Genomic DNA, 19711 nt, shown 5'->3' with positions numbered 1-19711 from the left:
CTTCATCCATGTATATGTCGGCTATTCAAAACAGCAGATCTACAAGCTCACAGCGCATCACTTTGGGATACACACTACAAGCTATTTTTTTTAAATTATTTGAAAAATATCGAAAAGGTTTGGATTTTTTTTGTGGGCCTGAAAAGGGATGTATGATGACGTTCATGATACATCATGATAAGCTCACGTCACACGTGTGTGATTTCTTCTTCTTATTTTTGAGTGGTGTAAACCACTCCTACAACTGGCTTTGTTGTGCAGAAAAAATGAGCATGGTTGCTATGTTCACCCTGTTCACCCGGGTGTGATTTCCTTACACTCCTACAACTGGCCTTGTTAGTGCAAAAAAAATGAGCATGGTTGCTACGGTCACCCTGTTCACCCGGGTGTGATTTCATTACGTCAGACTTGAGTGGTGTAAACCACTCCTACAACTGGCTTTGTTAGTCTGTGCAGAAAAAATCACACCCGTGTGAACTGAGTGGTGTAAGGTATTATATAGCCTGATCAGCTCTGATCTGACGTAATGAAATCACACCTGGATGTGATTTCACAACTGGCTTTTTTTGTGCAGAGAAAATGAGCATGGTTGCTACGGTCATCCAGTTCACCCGGGTGTGATTTAATTACGTCAGAAATTATTTTGAACATAGCAACCATGCTCATTTTTTCTGCACACAAAAGCCAGTTGTAGGAGTGGTTTACACCACTCAAAAATGAGCATGGTTGCTATGTTCACCCTGTTCACCCGGGTGTGATTTCATTACGTCAGACATGATTTCATTACGTCAGACAGGCTATATTACACCACTCAGTTCACACGGGTGTGATTTTTTTTTTAGGGACTGGCTTGACGTGACAAAGTCCGTTTATGTTTGTCTTATTCATGCTCCCACAATAACCAGCAGGTCCCCAAATATCAAGTCAATTGACTTGACTTGAAATTACTTTTCCTAAATCATTAAAATCATCTGAAACATTTTCTAAATATGAATTTAGCCCATTTAGACCTGAAAACGATTCTACAAATTATTCTAAATCATGACTGTTTTCTGAAAAACCAATGTTTCTAAAGGTCAGTGGTTCTCAAACGATTTCGTGTCAAGGAGCCCCAGAATTAGGCTATATGTATTTGGCCGCCGACCCCATCTCAAAATATGTTGTTCCAGGGACCCCTCCCAGAAGCAAAGATTTGAGTTAAAAACGTTCGCTCTGAAATAATATATATTCAAAGATTTGTGCCACATTTTCACGATTTTCCAAGAATAGCAGATCTACAGGCTCGTAGCGCGGCACTCGGTGCCGCGCTACGAGCTCGTAGATCTGCTATTTTTCAACAGCTAAAGCATAACATAATGCTTAAAACACCAAAAGGGGTTCCCGTTCAGAATGGATTAGGCATACTTATACCATCTCTCCCTGTTTTCTACCCCACAGGAGTGGACTTCACACCTCCAGACAGCCCATTGTTCAATTTAAAAGACATTGGGCTCTATTTTCGTCCAAGCTAAACAAACCCCTTATCCCTTTTTTACTATTTTGAACATTTTTGAAGAATTAAAATATCCAATCTACAAGCTACAACGTGTCAATGAAGATCGGCTAGTTGAACTACTAGTTGAGTAGTTTTGAGTAGTTTAGGGATAAGGGGTTTAGCATCACAGCAAAAAAAAGGTATTTTTGAAATGAAGTCGACTTGTGTGGTACCTGGCCGTACTTCAGTCGTGCGAGTGTTAAATATATTTTTGGGTCTTCCGAGCCGAACCGAACAAATGTTGGTTGTTCTGGTGTACCGGCGGTGGTTCAGGGACAGAGTGACTGGATAGCAACTGTTAGGTTCCCAGTTCAAACAGAGCAAGACTCTGAACCCCTATTTCTCCCGATGTGCTGGTTGGTGCCTTGCATGGTTTCCTCTGCCATCGGTGTTGTGTGAATGTGTGTGTGAATGGGTGAATGTAATGCACAATCTACAGTATGTAATGCACCTTGGATAAAGGCGCTATATATGCACCATTTACCATTTAAGACATCACGCACGAGGTAAGCCAATGTATCAACCAATATCTTTTTTACATTGGCATTTATTCAGAGCTGTCTTTCTGCATCCTCCTCCTTGTCCTCCTGTTGTTTGAGTCTGTAGTCTCTCACCGACCCTCCTCCTCCTTCATGTCCTCCTGTTGTTTGAGTCTGTAGTCTCTCACCGATCCTCCTCCTCCTCCTTGTCCTCCTGTTGTTTGAGTCTGTAGTCTCTCACCGATCCTCCTCCTTCATGTCCTCCTGTTGTTTGAGTCCGTAGTCTCCTACTGATCCTCCTTCATGTCCTCCTGTTGTTTGAGTCTGTAGTCTCTCACCGATCCTCCTCCTCCTTGTCCTCCTGTTGTTTGAGTCTGTAGTCTCTCACCGATCCTCCTCCTCCTTGTCCTCCTGTTGTTTGAGTCTGTAGTCTCTCACCGATCCTCCTCCTCATTGTCCTCCTGTTGTTTGAGTCTGTAGTCTCTCACCGATCCTCCTCCTCCTTGTCCTCCTGTTGTTTGAGTCTGTAGTCTCTCACCGATCCTCCTCCTCCTTCATGTCCTCCTGTTGTTTGAGTCCGTAGTCTCCTACTGATCCTCCTTCATGTCCTCCTGTTGTTTGAGTCTGTAGTCTCTCACCGATCCTCCTCCTCCTTGTCCTCCTGTTGTTTGAGTCTGTAGTCTCTCACCGATCCTCCTCCTCATTGTCCTCCTGTTGTTTGAGTCTGTAGTCTCTCACCGATCCTCCTCCTCCTTGTCCTCCTGTTGTTTGAGTCTGTAGTCTCTCACCGATCCTCCTCCTCATTGTCCTCCTGTTGTTTGAGTCTGTAGTCTCTCACCGATCCTCCTCCTCATTGTCCTCCTGTTGTTTGAGTCTGTAGTCTCTCACCGATCCTCCTCCTCCTTCATGTCCTCCTGTTGTTTGAGTCTGTAGTCTCTCACCGATCCTCCTCCTCATTGTCCTCCTGTTGTTTGAGTCTGTAGTCTCTCACCGATCCTCCTCCTCATTGTCCTCCTGTTGTTTGAGTCTGTAGTCTCTCACCGATCCTCCTCCTCCTTCATGTCCTCCTGTTGTTTGAGTCTGTAGTCTCTCACCGATCCTCCTCCTCCTTCATGTCCTCCTGTTGTTTGAGTCTGTAGTCTCTCACCGATCCTCCTCCTCATTGTCCTCCTGTTGTTTGAGTCTGTAGTCTCCTACTGATCCTCCTTGTCTTCCTGTTGTTTGAGTCTGTAGTCTCCTACTGATCCTCCTTGTCTTCCTGTTGTTTGAGTCTGTAGTCTCCTACTGATCCTCCTCCTCCTTGTCTTCCTGTTGTTTGAGTCTGTAGTCTCTCACCGCCGCTCTCAGGGCGTCCTCCGCGAGCATGGAGCAGTGCAGCTTGACCGGCGGGAGGCGCAGTTCCTTGGCGATGTCGGTGTTGTGGATGCGGAGGGACTCGTCCAGCGACTTCCCCTTCATCCACTCGGTCGCCAGGGAGCTGGAGGCGATGGCCGAGCCGCAGCCGAACGTCTTGAACTTGGCGTCCACGATGCGTCCGTCGTCGTCCACCTGGATCTGAAGCTTCATGACGTCGCCGCACGCCGGCGAGCCCACCACGCCGGTGCCCACGTTCTTGGACTTCCTGTCGAGGGAGCCCACGTTCCTGGGGTTCTCGAAGTGGTCCAGCACGTTCTTGTGATACGCGCAGAGTGGCTTGAGGAGCTCCGGGGACAACAGCCGCCTTCCGAATAGGCCCACTAAGGGGGATCCGAATCTCCGTAAGGACGGCAGCGACATTTCTCTGTATACCCGTAGCGCCCTGGAGGTCGACGTATAAATGTGTTTCCACCTGCCAAAGCCTTATATGGGCTGATGATGTCACACAACGCAAAGCTGACAATGCCAATTTCAAACGGCATCTCCTGATTATGGGTCTCGATGTCACCGTTTCTCAACGCTGGGTCTGGGGACCACCAGGTCTGTAACTCTGGGTCTGGGGACCACCAGGTCTGTAACTCTGGGTCTGGGGACCACCAGGTCTGTAACTCTGGGTCTGGGGACCACCAGGTCTGTAACTCTGAGAGTGTAACGTTTGGTTCCACTCTCAGAACCTTAGGGGTTCTGAGAGTGGAACCAAACGAACGAACCCTTACGTGTTCTGAGAGTGTAACAAATGGAACCAAACGAACCCTTACGGGTCCGTTTGGTTCCATTTGTTACACTCTCAGAGCCAAATGAACACGGACGATTTTTACAGTGTGGATTGGGGGTCCGTCCCATGGGGTGTGCGGTCCACTAGTGCAGTGGTTTAGTGGCTCAAATCTGACATTTGAGCCACGGACAGGGCTCGACGCTTAGCATTTTTCCAAGTAGCACGTGTGCGACTAAGTTGAAAAATCTAGTAGCACACAAATTATTTTAGGAGCACGATGAAAAGTTATCAAATAATGTGTTTTTGAGGGGCGCTAGCCCCTCCTATATACAGCTGTAGTCCCCACACGTCTCAATATCTTGACAATGAAAGGAGAAATTAGGTCAAAATTCCGCTAAATATGACGTAAATTAAACATCAAAACATTAAACGCCATTGACATTGAAAGGACAATGTATGTCATATGTAAACGAGCAAATCAGCTAACCAATCACAGGCAACAGGCATTCTGATTGGCCAATATGAGATGATTCATGATGATGTATGATGATAAGAGCGCCCCTCACTTCACACAGGTGTGATTTTTCTTTAATACAGTGATATGAGGTAGGGGGCGGGCAATATGAAAAATCTTTCAGAAATGATCACAATATTGATATTCATCTGGATTTGTTTGTTTTTATATAATCTATATAATCAATTTGTTTTTATGCTGATAGTCTATTAGTTTTTTATGCAAATAGATAGAGGGATAGATGGATAGATAATCAATTCATTTTATGTTGCTCATGTATGGACAGACAGACTTTCTATCCGTTTTTATCCTGCTGTTCTATCGTGTGAGATTCGGTGCAGGGCGCAGGCTACTCGATGGTACTATTAGTATTGTAACATTCTCCTTGGCTTTGACTGCTTCAGTTCAGACCATCGTACATAGGCTATACACCTCGGCGTGGTGGAAGGAGGTAGTGGGGGGATCTTTGCCTTTTTTCCGTCGCTCGTTATGCAGGCTACTGACTTAATATGTACCCAGCCAAGTCGGTCATTCGTATTATCATTTGCGCTGCGCACACGATTTTGTAAGCGAGGTGCTGAGCGATGGTTGTTTTGGTAGAATCCGTGCACACGTGCACTCTTTGCGTGCACGGCCGCACGCTGTTTCACCCACGTTTGGTTAAAAGTTATAGAGTGATGTTTGAACATTAAACTTTCCAAATAACTTTAGTATTCAACGTGTCGGGGTCCTAGCAACTCCCTCTGTGCTATCATGCTATCCTGCTGCGTTCGCTGCTGACAGGGAAGAGAAGTACTGAACAGCAACACATGGAGGGGCGGGGCGGTGGGAGCAAAAGGGACAGATCTTCAAATGAACGCCGCATTGAGTCTCGACACGTTGTTAGCTTGTAGATCTGCTCTTTTTGGCGAACGACACCGCCGTACTATATAAATATAAATGTAGGTATAGAACCGCGACTATAGACTGTGCACTTGCTGTAGAGCCTTGTCTTTATCACGATTGAACGGTCAAATTCTGTAGTCGCACGGGTGCTACAAAGTGAATTTGACAAATCGCACGGTGATATTTTAACTCGCAAATGCGAGTACCTAGTCGCACTGTCGAGCCCTGGCCACGGACCACCATCTGACGAGACTTAGCCTCTCAGACCCAAAACGTAGAATATTTTGTTTTTGTTGAATACGATTTTGCCATGCTGCATTGATGCACCATAGAGAGACAAACGTTGATCGAAATACCAAAATTGTTCGACATTCTCTAAATGTGTAGAGAACACGCCCACAGAGATCCTGAGCTCTTGTAGATTAAGTAATGATTTTTCTAATGAGTAGAAGAGCCTACAGGAAATACGTTGCCTGCGACCATGAGACCCGTTTCTGAATCGGTCTATAGGCCTATACAGATTGTGTCCCCACACGTCTCATATTTGCCCTTGACAATGAAAGGAGAAATTAGGTCATATGTGCCTCAAATATGATGTACATTTGTGGCAACACGAACATTGACAGTGAAGGGAAAATTGACGTCATATGTATACGAGCAAATCGGCTAACCAATCACGTAAATTCAGTTGTTACACATAGACTTCTTATTGGTTTGTCCCTAATTGGGGACAAAATGTCCAATAAATGTCCCCTTCATTGTCAATGGCAAATATCACAGGCATATTACTTACGTTTTTGTGAGGAATATCTTCCAGAGAAAAAAGAGATTTTTCAAGTTGGGGGGTATTTATATGCAAATATCCTGGCCAATGGCATTGTAAGACTAAACAATAGGACCCAATGAGGATTTAGAGGTGAGAAAATGTTGCTGTCGCTGGGTCTTACAGGGATAATTATTAATGTTTGTGTTGCCACAAATCAACGTCATATTTGGCGGACATTTGACCTAATTTGAAATTATCTAACATGAATCTATGATTATATTGGGAGAAAGAGTTTTTTTTTCTTCAAAAAAAGTGTACAGAAAGTCCACCTGTTCATTAAAGGGGAAAACCACCCATTTTCAACATTTTACTATGTCATTAATATACCTTAGAGCTGTTGTGTGGAAATAATAAAAAAGTCCCCCCATTTTGTGTTTCCTAGAACTGTAATTATGAAAAAAATCATTAACATGGTGAAACACATCTTGATGACATCATCAAGATGTGTTTCACCATGTTAATGATTTTTTTCAGACCTCTAGTTCTAGGAAACACAGAATGGGGGGACTTTTTTATTATTTCCACACAACAGCTCTAAGGTATATTAATGACATAGTAAAATGTTGAAAATGAGTGGAATGCCCCTTTAAGTATACCTGGATTTCACCTTGGCACCGCCCACCTGAACTTAAGCCTCGCCCACAGCGATAATGGTTTGATAATGGTGGGGTTATGGGGAGGGGATGATTTCATGTTGTCACCAAAGTGGTGTATTTTTTATTTGGGCCTTTTGACTCAAAGGCTTTCAGCTTTCAGGAAGAAACCAAAAATACAAGACATATATTTGAATATGATAACCACACCTGGGGGTCTATTAGAGTAATGTTAACTCCATAGACACATACAAAACACCTGGGGGTCTATTAGAGTAATGTTAACTCCATAGACACATACAAAACACCTGGGGGTCTATTAGAGTAATGTTAACTCCATAGACACATACAAAACACCTGGGGGTCTATTAGAGTAATGTTAACTCCATAGACACATACAAAACACCTGGGGGTGTATTAGAGTAATGTTAACTCCATAGACACATACAAAACACCTGGGGGTGTATTAGAGTAATGTTAACTCCATAGACACATACAAAACACCTGGGGGTCTAATTAGAGTAATATTAACTCCATAGACACATACAGAACACCTGGGGGTCTAATTAGAGTAATGTTAACTCCATTCAGTTAACACATTCAGTTCAGGTGGATCACCACGCATCACCGAGTGGGCCGGTGGGCGTGGCCACATAAAAACGACATTTTAACAAATACTGCACACTTTGTTGTTTTAGGGTGGGAAAAAAATCACAGAACTCCATCTTTCCATAGACACAAACAACAACAACAACATCTTTCCATAGACACAAACAACAACAGAAAAAGTACAAACATCCAAACGGCACTCCATCTTTACCCAAAGTGTTGCAACTTTTGGTTTACGAAATATAACTCATATACGGCTGCATGTCCTCTTTTTCTACCTCTGGTATGTCCACTCCCCTGCCTTTGCTCTGCTGATCCGATTCGACCTGGTCCAGGAGCCTGTTGGCCGCGGGGTTGTGCGGCACCTCCCCGAGCACCAGCGTCAGGTCGTCGAGGGCCTCCGGAAAGTTTCCCAGGTTCCTGCGAACTTCGGCGCGGCGCAGCAAGGCCTTCAGGTTGCGCGGCTCCTGCTCCAGCACGGTCTGGCAGTCGCTCATGGCGTCGCCCCACCGCCTCAGTTTGATGAGCGCCTGGGCGCGGTTGTTGAACGCCACCGCCGTCGGCACAACGTCTATGCTCCTGGAGTAGTCGGCGAGCGCCCGCGCGTACAGGCCGTCCCTGTAGGCATCGTTGCCGCGGTCCTTTTCGTGGACCGCGCGAGCGAGCGCCTGCTCGTCGAGCCACGCCGGCGCGGCGTCGGCGGGCGGCTCTTCTTCTTCTTCCATCGTCACGTCGTCCGAATCGACGTTTTTTCCGCGTTCCTTCTCCGTGTCCGGTCTACTCGGAGACGGGACGGTAGGGCAGCCGTCGATGCTGCCGATCTCCACTTCTCTGCGGTGGTTCGTCTCCGAGTCGCCAGACGTCGCCGCCATTTCCTCCATTTCCTCGTCACCTTCCACATCGGTGAGCGGAACGATCCTCCTGTGTTTGGCCGGCGAGACGGAAACGTTGGTCAGGTGTAAAACCAAAACCTCCCCCAGCTCTCTCTCGGCCGCCCAGTTGTTTGGGTCGCACCTCAGCAGCGCCCGCAGGTCGTAAATGCACGCCGGGTAGTCCCGCAGGCCTTTGTGAGCCATGGCTCGTCGGTAGATTGTCTTCGTGGCTTTCTCCAGCCCGAGCGACACGTCGCAGTCCTGTTTGGCCTCTGCGAACCTCCCCAGCTTCAGGTAGCAGTGGGCCCTGTTGGTGTAAACAATAGGGTCGTTGGGCGTAATCTCGAGGCATCGACTGTACTTCACCACGGCATCCTGGTATTGTCCGTTCTTCACAAAGTCCTTTCCTTCTTGCTTCAAGGACGCGAAAGTATCTTCACCGAAGTCGTCGTTCTCCTCCTCTATGAGGATTTTCTTGCCTTTGTTCCGGTGCTCTGATTGGCCTTCTCTTATCTTCTCCTCAACTTCAGCCAGAAGTTTAATAGTTTCACGATCCTTTGGATGTTCACGAAGCAGAGATCTCAGGTCCTCGGCAGCCATCGCGAAGTTCCTCAAGTTCTTGTGAACTTTGGCACGACAGTACAGGGCCTTGACGTTGCCCGGTTCCAGCTCCAACGCCTTCTGGCAGTCATCCATGGCACTGTGCCAGTCTTCCTGTTTAATGTGTGCCATGGCTTTGTTGCTGTACGCTGTCACAGTTGGTGTAACGTCTATACTCCTGGAGTAATAAATAACCGCCTTCCTATAGTCGCCAGCTCTGTAAGCATCGTTGCCTTTGTTCCTTTCATCGTTTGCCACATTCTCCTGATGCAGAGTCTGCGATTTCACGTCAACCGTGGATTCGATCTCGGGATGGCCGGAGCATGTGACGGCAGAAGGGTCTTCCATTGTGACGTCCGCATCGACTTTTTCACATTCTTTTTCGGGATCAAATTTGTCCCCTTCTCGGGAGTCGCGGGGGACGGCCTTCTTTGAGGAGTTCTCAAGTTGTGGATTCTGTCCGAGTGGAATGGAGAAATGGCTCCGTATAGGAGGGACTTTAGGAGGCTCTTTTAGCGTTGCTTCACACTGCCTCTTTTTCTCGTCCCAGTACCGAGGGGAGAGAACGACCTCACCCCACACGTCTTCGGGGACGCTGGAAAGTCTGGCCACCGGATTGTCCTTTCTGAGGGATTGGTTCCTGGGGTCCAGTCTCCGCAGGTGGTCCTCGCAGTGCCGGACCAGATCGGGGAAAGCGCCCTCGGCTCCAGAACTCAGCCGCGTCAGTATCTTCTCCAGGTATCTCACGTCTTTGCACCTTGCGATGTACGCGTAACTCATGTGCTCCACGGGAATCTTTCCGTGACGGCTGTCGTTGGGCGAGATCGGCGCGTCTCCATTCAGAACGGAGTAACCTGTTTTGTCTGAAATGGGATTATAGTAACCAGGTCCTTGCATCCTTCCCTGGAAACCGAAAGTCGCAGACGAGAACAAATCTATTGGGCAACGATAGAAAACATGTAACATGCCATAAGTGACAACAGGTATACCTCTTCAAATCACTGATATAATTGAATGTCTACATCTTATAGGCTGATCAAGCTTGGTCTGACGTCATTCACTACACAAACCATCACCTGACAATGCTCTCAAAGGACAAAAAAGACCAATCTCTGCACCATGGGGGTCCGGGCCTTCTGCTCAGCTGCTCCTGGGCTGTACTATGGGTGACCGGGCCTTCTGCTCAGCTGCTCCTGGGCTGTACTATGGGGGCCCGGGCCTTCTGCTCAGGTGCTCCTGGGCTGTACTATGGGGGACCGGGCCTTCTGCTCAGCTGCTCCTGGGCTGTACTATGGGGGACCGGGCCTTCTGCTCAGCTGCTCCTGGGCTGTACTATGGGCGACCGGGCCTTCTGCTCAGGTGCTCCTGGGCTGTGGAATGCCCTCCCAGACCACCCGAGAGCACCACGATCTGTGGACGCTTTTAAAAGGGGATGTTACTGACGTTTATCAGATTTAGAACACTTTAGAACACTTGTGGTTTTAGATATTTTAGATTTTAGGAGTGAGCCCAGTGTCTCTGATGTCACATCGACACTGGGCTCACTTCCTTCCTGGACTACAATTCCCATAACGCTTTGGTGCACTGCTCCTCATTGTGGTTAAGGGGAGGGCTGACTTACTGAGACAACATGTAGTCCATGACATCAGAGACAAAAGGCCTGGCTCCATATATGGAGCTGGCCTGTTCTGACATTCACATTCACAATAGGGCATTAAGCAACTAGTCGACTAGTTTACTAGTCGACTAGTAAATCCACTAGTCGACCTTGTTGGTACTAGTTGACTAGTTGATAAGAAAAATAAAATAAAATAAAAGTGTATTTCTTTCCCCGATTTTGTAGGACTCAAGATCAGGTAGATTATAGTTATAGTCACCATGTACACCGTTTTTCAATGTACAAATATTTCCAAAAAAATAAAAATAAATAATTTTTTTTAATTTATTTTATTTTTTACATAATAGGTAGTTAAACAACTAGTCGACTAGTCGTCTAGTAAACTAGGCAACTAGTCAACTAGTAAAAATGACTAGAACATTCCACTCCATATTTGGGCATGCCTGACACAGAACTCCATATATAGGAATAAAGGAACACAGAGAGACAGATACAGAAATCTCCATACGGCATAAAAGGGACACAGACAGATGGGTGGAACGGGTACTCTGACACGGGTACAGCGGGTATTGTATAGCCGTTTGGGGCATCATGGATCTCCAACTTCCCATAAAGACTAACCTACGCACCATGGGTGACCGGGCCTTCTGCTCGGTCGCCCCCGGACTGCCCTCTCCCTGCCCACCTGAGAGGCCCACAGTCGGTCGACACTTTTAAGAGAGGACTAAAAACTTTCCTTTTTACCAAAGCATTTGTATAGCCTTGCCCTTATGTTTTAAATGTTCCTGTTCTATTAGATGTGTTTAATGGTGTGTTGTTTCTTTTGCTTTTATTCATTTGCTGTAGCACTTTGAGATTCTGATGAATATAAAGTGCGTTATAAATAAAATCCATTGTTATTATTATTATCGTTACCGACTCGGTGCTCTACAGCCGGGCACCGGTCTAGTTTCCTATCCACCTTTTTCCCCGCCAAGGTACTGGCGCTCCTTGTGTGTGTGCTTTGCTTCCTTCAGGCAGTGTTGCCATGTCTGTCTGCTTATTATAAGCAACCTTTTTTGAGTGGTGCAACCACTCCAAGGAACAGCAATGTCCGTGTTCAACCGTGTTTGTGTGTGACTATGTGACTATGTGACTATGAGCACCAGTACCAATGAGTACCAGCACCTGTTGTGCCAGAACCAGAGAGAGAGAGATAGTGCTGCACTGTTGCCAGCTAATGAGAGAGAGAGAGAGAGAGAGAGAGGGGGGGGGGGGGGGGGGGGGGGGGTTGCACCACTCAGTTCACACAGGTGTAATTTTTTTTTCTGTAAAGTCACTTGCAAATAAATTATTGGTAGTAGCTGGTTGTGTTTTTTTGGGCTTGATTCTAAAGTGTAAAGTAGTTGCTTATTTGGGCTTGCTTCCTAATGTTGTTTAAACCAGTGGTTCCCACATTTCTTCACCTCAAGGAACCCCAGATTAATATGTAATTGTCCACAGACATCCATCTGGAAATATCCGTGCCTTTTTATTAAAATTATTAAAAAATATTTCGATTTATTCTCAATATGTTTTTAAATAACGGATGTACAACCTCACAATGTGTCGCTGTGAGCTTGTAGATCAGCTATTTTCATTTGTGCTTGTTTCTCTTGTGCACAGCAAAAGAAACTTACAGTTGGAGGCCATCGATATTGTCCTTTTCTTTTTGCTGAGGTTTGCGTGATCTGCGACAAACCCCTTTTGGTGTTTTAAACATTATGTTATAATTTAGCTATTGAAAAATAGCAGATCTACAAGCTCGTAGCGCGCCACTCGGTGGCGCGCTTGTAGGTCTGCTATTTTTGAAAAATCGTGAAAATATTTATTTCAGAAAACTGGAGGATTTAGAAGGATTTTTTTTTAAATGTTGAGGTCAGGCCTAAATGGGTCAAATGATAAGGGACAATATCGGTGGCACCCAACTGTATGCACACACAAACAAACGCAAAGACTTATGGGTAATAGGAAAAAGGTGGATAATGAAGATGTATTTGTTTCCCTGCACAAAAGAGGGAAGTAAAAACACACCAAAACTAAATAAACTAATCGGTATCAGCATTGGTTATCGGCTAAATTGATATTTTAAACATCTGTATCGGTCAGGAGGTTTCCATATCGATATCGGTACATCCATAATTATTGTTTTATTTTATTCGGGCCATCAGAACAAACTTTATAGGTGCAAAGGTGGATTGATTGATTGATTGATTGATTGATTGATTGATTGATTGAATACTTCATTAGACAGAAATGTAAACACCACGTGCGGTACAGTCAGCCTTTAAAAGGGCCACTGTAAGGAAGACTCTGACTAGGACGTTGGGCTATATGACATATGACATGTTTAGTATGACAATCCCTATATTTGGGCCCGAGCCGACCTAGTGCTGATATCAGATAGATATGGTAGAACCATATATGGATAGATCTAACTGGCTTAGTCATCGTGACAAGTCTGGTCGGAGAATATATAGAGGGTCGGCTTCAGGGAGAAGGCAGAAGTCGAAGCATCCTGGTTTAAGTTCTAACCGGACACCACTGCGGGGGTCCTAACCTAAGTAATCAGCAATAGAGCCTTGAGCTATTTTATATGGTCCTTCGGAAGCACGGATTAGGGCTTACCGCAGTAACGGGATGCTGAAGTCTTCCAGACACATAAGAACCAAGGTATCTGGCTTTACAACCCATATGCCTTGAATAGCTTCTATTACTTTTGGCACGAGTCTTCTAGATGAGACAGAATAACTGGCTAATGGTTAAGCAATTCGTAGAGCATTGAAGTAGAGGTACGGCAACAGGCCAGCTCTTCGGAGAATGAGGCTGGCGCGAGCAGCCAATTGGAGAATTGGGGCCTGGAAAGTGATGGCCGGATAGCCGCGGGACGGTCGATTTCGGAAGCTCCAGCGGCAAATTAAAGATTTAGTAGGTGAGCAGACTCGCTTGACTAATTTGATATCGTCATCAGGCCTTGGAAGTTATAGTGACCCTGGCCAACCCCTGACTCAGTGGCAAGATTCTAACCAGATGGTAACCCAGTTGCTGCCAGAGTCTGAACACTCTGGCAGTCCTGGCTGCTCCGCAGGTGAGCAGCAGTATCTCGAAGTTGTGAGATCCACTCTGTTACCGCCAGAGCATGAACGCTCTGGCGGTCCTGGCTGCTCCTTAGGTGAGCAGCAGCGTCTCGAATCTGTGAGATCCACTCTGTTGCCGCCAGAGCATGAACGGTGAACGCTCTGGCGGTCCTGGCTGCTCCTTAGGTGAGCAGCAGCGTCTCGAAGCTGTGAGACCCACCCAGTTGTCGCCGTCAGAGCACGAACGCTCTGTCGGTCCTGGCTGCTCCGTAGGTGAGCAGCAGCGTCTCGAAGCTGTGAGACCCACCCGGTTACCAGAATCTGGATGCAAGAATCTCTGAGCCGTGAGACCTCTCCGGCCCTTAGAGTCGGAGAGCACTGGTGATGTGCAGGAAAGAGAGAGCACTGGTGATGTGCAGGAAAGAGAGAGCACTGGTGATGTGCAGAGCACTGGTGATGTGCAGGAAAGAGAGAGCACTGGTGATGTGCAGAGCACTGGTGATGTACAGGAGAGAGAGCACTGGTGATGTGCAGAGCACTGGTGATGTGCAGGAGAGATGGAGCACTGGTGATGTGCAGGAGAGAGAGACTATCGGTCTTAGAGGGAGAGAACTGGTGATGTGCAGGAGAGAGAGAGAGAGCACTGGACATGATCACCTCCCTGAAAGTAGCCAGGGTTGAAGTGATGGCGTCGTGTTGTAGACGCCAGGGTTGACGTGATGGCGTGGTGTTGTAGACGCCAGGGTTGAAGTGATGGCGTCGTGTTGTAGACGCCAGGGTTGACGTGATGGCGTCGTGTTGTAAACGCCAGGGTTGAAGTGATGGCGTCGTGTTGTAGACGCCAGGGTTGACGTGATGGCGTCGTGTTGTAAACGCCAGGGTTGAAGTGATGGCGTCGTGTTGTAGACGCCAGGGTCGAAGTGGTGGCGTGGTGTTGTAGAAGCCTGGGTCCGAAGTTGTGGACCACCCTTGATACGATCAAGAGGGCGTTACTTCAAACTGGAACTGCATGTGTTGGCTGACTCTGACCCATTGACAGGGAACGCCCTTAATGGGTGGCATGTGATTTGATCTTGAGGTTTTTATGACCCACCGTAACATCAAAGGAAGAAAGCGGGAAGCTTGGACGCCCTCAATGGGGTGGCTTGAATGGCTGACGTTTGCTGTTCAAGCCTCAGTATGCTTGTATTGGGGTGGCCTGAGGGGTCTACTGTTCAAGCCTTCTTGATATGGTACAGATTTCCATGAGAAATCTGGGGGTGGCGATGAATGTAACGAAGGCTTTCACCTAGAGCTTAACGAAGGCTTTCACCTAGAGCTTCATGTGTCATCGTGTAACGAAGGCTTTCACCTAGAGCTTTATATGTCATTGTGTAACGAAGGCTTTCACCTAGAGCTTCATGTGTCATTGTGTAACGAAGGCTTTCACCTAGAGCTTCATGTGTCATCGTGTAACGAAGGCTTTCACCTAGAGCTTCATGTGTCATTGTGTAACGAAGGCTTTCACCTAGAGCTTTATATGTCATTGTGTAACGAAGGCTTTCACCTAGAGCTTTATATGTCATTGTGTAACGAAGGCTTTCACCTAGAGCATAACGAAGGCTTTCACCTAGAGCTTTATATGTCATTGTGTAACGAAGGCTTTCACCTAGAGCTTTATATGTCATTGTGTAACGAAGGCTTTCACCTAGAGCTTTATATGTCATTGTGTAACGAAGGCTTTCACCTAGAGCTTTATATGTCATTGTGTAACGAAGGCTTTCACCTAGAGCTTTATATGTCATTGTGTAACGAAGGCTTTCACCTAGAGCATAACGAAGGCTTTCACCTAGAGCTTCATGTGTCATTGTGTAACGAAGGCTTTCACCTAGAGCTTTATATGTCATTGTGTAACGAAGGCTTTCACCTAGAGCTTTATATGTCATTGTGTAACGAAGGCTTTCACCTAGAGCATAACGAAGGCTTTCACCTAGAGCTTTATATGTCATTGTGTAACGAAGGCTTTCACCTAGAGCTTTATATGTCATTGTGTAACGAAGGCTTTCACCTAGAGCTTTATATGTCATTGTGTAACGAAGGCTTTCACCTAGAGCTTTATATGTCATTGTGTAACGAAGGCTTTCACCTAGAGCTTTATATGTCATTGTGTAACGAAGGCTTTCACCTAGAGCATAACGAAGGCTTTCACCTAGAGCTTCATGTGTCATTGTGTAACGAAGGCTTTCACCTAGAGCTTTATATGTCATTGTGTAACGAAGGCTTTCACCTAGAGCTTTATATGTCATTGTGTAACGAAGGCTTTCACCTAGAGCTTTATATGTCATTGTGTAACGAAGGCTTTCACCTAGAGCTTTATATGTCATTGTGTAACGAAGGCTTTCACCTAGAGCTTTATATGTCATTGTGTAACGAAGGCTTTCACCTAGAGCTTCATGTGTCATTGTGTAACGAAGGCTTTCACCTAGAGCATAACGAAGGCTTTCACCTAGAGCTTAACGAAGGCTTTCACCTAGAGCTTCATGTGTCATTGTGTAACGAAGGCTTTCACCTAGAGCTTTATATGTCATTGTGTAAGGAAAGGCTTTCACCTAGAGCATAACGAAGGCTTTCACCTAGAGCTTCATGTGTCATCGTGTAACGAAGGCTTTCACCTAGAGCTTTAGATGTCATTAGGGCCAGAAGGCTCTGGTGGATATCAGGAGAGCATTGTCTGGACAGCATGATGATGCAAGGGCATCGGAGCTATATCAACCCTCCCATAGATGTTGGAGCAGTCGGAGGACGGCAGAGGCTTCGTTCACCGATAGGATATCAAGATGAAAGTGCAAGCTGACAGACCAGAAGTCCAGGTTCATAGGGACCGAAGTAGTCCAGCAAGGAGGCTGGACGGTCACTCTTTCAGAAATGACCATGAGCATAACCGGAGACGAACAGTCATCATGCATGGTACGGTAGTAGCACCCAATTCTGCCGATCGTACACCAAGTAACCAGCAAGACGGCAAGAAGCCGTATTGTCAGTACTGTAATAGCGGCACACACCATCTTGGGGTATGCGGCAGGTTCAAACGACTGAGTTTAATGGCGAAACGGGATTTGATATGACAGATGAAGCTGTGTTATCAGCAATGGACGTCGTCATCAGGCAAGAAACTGTGAACTGTTTGAGAACAGGATAAATTGTCTTTGTGGATGTGCTATGACCTGCAGACAGAGCTACACAGTAAAAAAGAAAATCCTTTGTGCGCATTTAACTCTGAGGCCTGACTCACACCTTCGCATCTAGCATACAACACTGATGCATGCTAGATGTATACAAAGGGTTTGTTTACATCTTGCCCCAATGCATTTCCAATGGAAGTCACATGGTTTGACACAACATTTGTGTTGTACGGCTTTCGGCTGTGTTTAGACTGCCCCCCTCCCCCTCATACAACAAAAATGTTGTGTCAAACCTTGTGACTCCCATTGGAAATGAATTGCGAGCTTGCATCAGTAAACAAGTCTCATGCATCAATCTGTTGTGCACGTGTGAGTCAGGCCTGAGAGTGAAGAAATGAGCCCAAAATGGTCAATTTCCTCAACTCTCAAAGAGTTAAATGAGCACTCAGGATTCCACTGTGCAGCCTGTGGGTTTGTTGAGGCTATCTCTTGGAACCGCTCCCTCTAAAAGGCACAACATCGTAAACGTCTGACAAAATCTATTAAGGGTAAGAACAGTTTAGAAACGTTCTACTATGTGTGGGCTGACCGCTGGACACAGGAATGCTAAAGGCTGGCATTCCACAGTGAAGCAAACACCACACAAACACACTGCAACTGATCTCAGCACCACACACACTGTTTCTGTATCTTCTTTTTAGCTAGATGCAGGGGTGGGCAACTGGCGGCCCGGGGGCCACATGCGGCCCCCACCTTCACTTAATGCGGCCTGCATGTTAATATCAGAATACTGATATAGTATTGATTTCAGCTGTTACAATTCCAAACCATGACTAGTATTAAATGACTAGTACTTTATGACTAGTATTAAAATGTTATTGTCTTTTTGTGTAATGTAGTTATGTTAACAGTTCATAAAATTAACATAACTATAACTACATGCATTTGAAATTCAATAAAAAGGTTACTTTTCAGGATTCCAATTCAAAAATAGCAAAAAAATATTCAGGTTTTCAATTCAAATATAGCAAAAAATAGCTGATCTACAAGCTCAAAATGCGTCGCATTGCGACGCGTTTTGAGCTTGTAGATTGGCTATTTTTTGCTACGACAGTAATATGCACTGTGGCCCCTCTGCAGTGAGTGTGGAAATATATTGGCCCTCGCCATAGTCAAAGTTGCTCATCTCTGAGCTACAGTAGATGTTACATCAAACTGGACCTATAGCTGTTAGAGCTTGTGAAAGGTGCACGTTAATTATTTATAACACGTAACTCAACTGGACCAATTAAAGGAGCATTCAGTGATTTGGGTGATTTGGAAAACCACCCGGTCCGCCCCGGTAACAAAATGTGCACATGCACGCTCTACAGTGGGGGGAAGTGCAACAGGCCAACAGCATGTGCACCAAGGCCCGCCCCCACTTGATCATGATTGGAGGAAGGCCCCGGCCTCTCATCCTGATTGGATGAAGGCTTTGCCACCCGCCACCAAAACTGAAACTAGGGTTTTTTGACCCCAGGGGCTCACTGGGGACAGGGAGGAACTCCTTATATGGTCAGCACACTCTATAGTAGGGAGAATTATCCAGAAAAAAAGAAAAAATAAGTGATATTTGAATGAAGTCAGATCACTGAATATACCTTTAAGACATGCTGAGGCCGATTCTACAAACGTATGCCTTGTAAATCAGTAGTTCTCACCTAAATGATGGAGAGTTGGTAACCAAATGGACGCTTACAGATCTTTAACTCTTCATTGTACGCTCTCAAGAGTTAAATTATTGTTAACCCATTTAGACCCGAGTTAAAAAACATTCACTTTGAAAGAATATTATATTCAAAGATTTGCGCCACATTTTTACGATTAAAAAAAAAAAAAATCAAAATGGGTAACATCATTACTTAACCCATTTTGGACTGAGGCCTAAAAAGCCCTCTAAATCCTGACCTATAAGCTTTCTGAAAAACTTAGTAGGGTTAATACACAAGAAGTCTACACAATAGAGAATGTAGAAGAATTGTTATTTGATGGCTGATATCTCTATGGTACCAACATCAATGCAGCATAGAATTGTGGACAAAACACCTCACTCAACACCTCCTCACTCAACACTTCCTCCTCACTCAACACCTCACTCAACACCTCCTCACTCAACACCTCCTCACTCAACACTTCCTCCTCACTCAACACCTCACTCAACACCTCCTCACTCAACACCTCCTCACTCAACACCTCCTCACTCAACACCTCCTCACTCAACACTTCCTCCTCACTCAACACCTCAATCAACACCTCCTCACTCAACACCTCCTCACTCAACACTTCCTCCTCACTCAACACCTCACTCAACACCTCCTCACTCAACACCTCCTCACTCAACACTTCCTCCTCACTCAACACCTCACTCAACACCTCCTCACTCAACACCTCCTCACTCAACACCTCCTCACTCAACACCTCACTCAACACTTCCTCCTCACTCAACACCTCAATCAACACCTCCTCACTCAACACCTCCTCACTCAACACCTCCTCACTCAACACCTCCTCACTCAACACCTCCTCACTCAACACTTCCTCACCCTCACTCAACACCTCACTCAACACCTCACTCAAGACCTCACTCAACACCTCACTCAACACCTCCTCACTCAACACCTCACTCAACACCTCCTCACTCAACACCTCCTCACTCAACACCTCCTCACTCAACACCTCACTCAACACCTCCTCACTCAACACCTCACTCAACACCTCACTCAACACCTCACTCAACACCTCCTCACTCAAC

The 19711-nt window shown here is 46.0% G+C and overlaps 1 protein-coding gene across 1 annotated transcript in view; it reads left to right on the top strand.

Moving 5' to 3' along the window:
* LOC306940285 (CD209 antigen-like protein A) overlaps positions 1 to 19711 on the top strand; it is a gene marked incomplete at its 5' end in the record, with an annotated part of 342118 nt that overhangs the window by 295155 nt on the left and 27252 nt on the right. The gene's annotated exons all lie outside the window — the stretch shown is intronic.

Source organism: Electrona antarctica, assembly GCF_951216825.1.
Source record: "Electrona antarctica genome assembly, chromosome: 16".
NCBI lineage: Eukaryota > Metazoa > Chordata > Actinopteri > Myctophiformes > Myctophidae > Electrona > Electrona antarctica.
This window is presented reverse-complemented; position numbering and strand designations above follow the sequence as displayed.